At 43.4% G+C, this 3418-nt stretch overlaps 1 protein-coding gene across 1 annotated transcript in view; it reads left to right on the top strand.

Moving 5' to 3' along the window:
• STAB2 (stabilin 2) overlaps window positions 1-3418 on the top strand; it is a 183309-nt gene that overhangs the window by 178994 nt on the left and 897 nt on the right. The window lies entirely within an intron of this gene.

The raw sequence follows: 3418 nt of genomic DNA, 5'->3' as shown, positions 1-3418 counted from the left end.
GAGAGTGAGAGAGCGAGAGAGAGAGAGAGAGAGAGAGAGAGCAAGAGCAAGAGCGCTGAGCCTGGAATGGGAAGGCTCACATTTAAACATCACTAGTTAGAGAAGCACAAGCAAAGCACATTCTCTCTCACCTTTAATAGGGAGATAATTCCACTGGAGACACCTGCCTAGTGCACAGGGATGTGGTGAGGCTCATGTGAGATAATATACAGATTTGGGGTTTTAGTTATGAATGACTTTGCTCATACAACAATGACCCAGATGGAAGTGTGTTTTGCATAACAATAAAAAGAAAAAAGAAAGAGATAATATACAGAAAGCACAATATAAATACCAGCTATTTCTTTTAAACACTTACCTCCTTCAATCAATAGTGCGGATTGGTTCCAAGGCAGAAGTGCGGTAAGGGCTAGGCAAAGGCACTTAAGTGACTTGCCCAGGGTCATATAATTAGAAAGTATCTGAGGCCAGATCTGAACCCAGGACCTCCTGTCTCTCTAGGTCTGGCTCTCAGTCCACTGAGTGACCCAACTGCCTCCCAAGTGAGCTATTATTATTAATATTCTGCCTATAGTCGCCATTCAGAAATAGCAACTCTATCGGTGGCAGACAGGAATAAAGAAAGCCACCAGCCCTTCTCTCAACCACTAGGTCTGGGATACTCAGAGATCTCCAAGTCACTCTGAAACCACTTCAGCGTCCATTAACCAAAGATCCACAGGTTTATAAAGATGATGACTTTTGCCTCAGTTTCTTCCTCTGCAAAATGAAGGGGTTGGGTTTCCAAGGTCCCTTCCATAGCTAGGATGCTACCATTTTAAAACTATGACATGTCCCCTAAGTCTAGGGAGAGTTTGCAAGAACTTATAGAGTACCTACCATGGGCCAGGCACTGTGGATACCAAAACAAAAAAGCCCTTGTTCTCGAGAACATTCTCTTTATCATTGCTGTTTTCCCCATGTCAGAGGTGAGTTCCTTGAAAGCAGGAACAGTTTTATCTTGGTCTTTCCAGGAAATCTGAAGTAATTTCAAAGAGGAGGGCACTAGCCTAGCCATTGGGGTGGTGGGATCAGTTTCCTCTAGCAGCGCTTCAGAGGTGAGGTGGGGTGGGGTGGGGTGGTAGCCTGTACAAAGAAAAGCAGATATGAGATGTAATGTATGGGGGAGAGTAAGGAGGCCAATGGGGCTGAAATGAAGAGTGAACACATAGTAGAGGTGTGGAGTAAGCCTGGAAAGGATGGCTGGAATTGGGCTGTGAAGGGCTGAATGCCAAAAGAGAGGAGCTAATTGGAAGCCACAGGCACATTCAGAGCAGGAGAATGACTTGGCCAGACCTACAATTTAAGATCATTTTGGCAGCTGTGTGGAGGATGAGTGGAAGAGGAGAGAAACTGGCAAGAGAGAGGGCAACTGGGAGGTTACTGGCGCTTGTGAAAAGTGACAAAAGCCTGAATTAGGGAGGTGGTCCTGGGAGAGGGAAGAGAATGAATAAAGAAGAAGGTAAATACAAAAAAAAAAACACCATAAAGGTAGAAGGGACAAGGCTTGGTGACTGGATATGGGGAGGAGGAGGAAGAACAGAATTAAGGATGACTCAGAGGTTGAGAACCTGGATATCTGGTACCCTCAACAGAAATGGGTCATCCTTAATTTTGTTCTCATTTGGGGTTTTTTGGGCAGAGATACTGAAGGAGTTAGCCATTTCCTCCTTCAGCTCATTTTACAGATGAGGAAACTGAGGCCAACAAGGTTAAGTGGTTTTCCCAGAGTCACACAGCTAGCAGATGTTTGGGTTTCCCCAAATGTGGATAACAGAATCCTATGCTCCCATAAAAGTAAAGGGCAAAAGATACTCTTCTTTAGTGCTGGCACAGAACTAGCCACAAACGACTCATAGGAGCCTGTTTGCAGACAGAGAAATGTAGCCAAAGAACTGAAGTATTTAAAAGCTTCAGGATATATATGAAAGCACTCCATGCAGCTGAATTTCACAGCTATTATTAAAGGTCCAGAGTGGAGAATCAGATTCCCACAGAGATGGCTCTCGCTGCTTCTAAAAACAAACAAAAAATGGAACACTCGATACCTGAGAACGTACAGCTTGGGGACTGACTGAAAGTGAATTTATATTAAACAAGTCTGAACCCCACGTATCCACAGAGGCTTTTTCCTACCGCTATGTTACTTGTAATTTTTCCTTCTACGAAAAGAAAAAAAGAAAAGAAAAAAATGCCTGAGAAACTTAGAACTTTAAGATAAAGAATGTCAGAGTTGGGAAGGACCTTAGTCAGGTCATAGGATGTCAAATCTGGAAGGGTCACCGTAGGACAGAACATCGGAGAGGAGGGACCCTAGAACAGACAAGGGCACAGCTGCTAAGCATCCCTGAGAATATAAGAATACAGAAGGGGAGAGCTGGATGGAACTTTAGAGATTACCCAGTCCAACCTATTCATTTTATAGATTAGGACTTCGTAAAGGTGAAGTCTCTTGCCTGAAGTCACCCAGATAATTTATGGAAAAATAGGAACTTGAAACCAGGGATCCTGACATTCTTTCTACCTCCCTCCCTAAGAAATCAGTTGATCTTTAAAAGCCTCAGTTAATAATAATAACAATTCATAATAGCTAACATTTACATAGTGGTTTAAAGTAATGGTAGCTCATTGGATCCTCAGCACAACGCTATGAAGTAGATGCTATCAATTACATCCATTTTATACATGTGGAAACAGGATAAAAGAGGTTTGTGACTCTCCCAGAGTTATACAACTAGTACCTGAGGTAGAATTCTAACTCGGGTCTCCTTGAGTCCAAAAGCAACACTCTACTCCTTGGAACAACTCTCTACCTCAGTTTATCTTAATGTACAAACCTGTCCTTCCACCCTAACAAGTATATTTAATCATCTTCAGATAGAGAATTGCAATTCCTGCTCCCTATAAAATGGCTTCCAAATTGTATAACTACAGAAGGAGAGAGGCTGCTAACATTCTTTTTCAGAGAAGAGATGGGATGGAAGAAATCCATTATAATTCAAATAAAATCTTTGTCAAATTGCAGTTTTCTGCCCACCCACTCTGTATATAATGTGGCATTCCTGCTCAGCCCCACAGGGACCAGTAATGGATTCTCAGCCCATGATGCACTTTTCATAATTATAGTCAGATGTGAACAAACACACTCATATGTAGGGGAGGAAGGGAGGGACAGGGAGAGAGAGAGGGAGAGAGGAGAGGAGAGAGAGAGAGGAGTGGGGGAGAGAGAAAGTGAGAAGAGACAGAGAGAGGGAGGGAGGGAAGAGGGGGAGGGAGAGAGAGAAAGAGGAGGAGGGACAGAGAGGGGAGAGAAAGAGAGAGAGAGAGAGAGAGAGAGAGAGAGAGAGAGAGAGAGAGAGAGAGAGAGAGAGAGAGAAGT

This window comes from Gracilinanus agilis, chromosome 5, assembly GCF_016433145.1.
Source record: "Gracilinanus agilis isolate LMUSP501 chromosome 5, AgileGrace, whole genome shotgun sequence".
Classification (NCBI taxonomy): Eukaryota; Metazoa; Chordata; class Mammalia; order Didelphimorphia; family Didelphidae; genus Gracilinanus; species Gracilinanus agilis.
The sequence above is the reverse complement of the archived record's forward strand: the minus strand, read 5'-3'. Positions and strand labels throughout refer to the sequence as shown.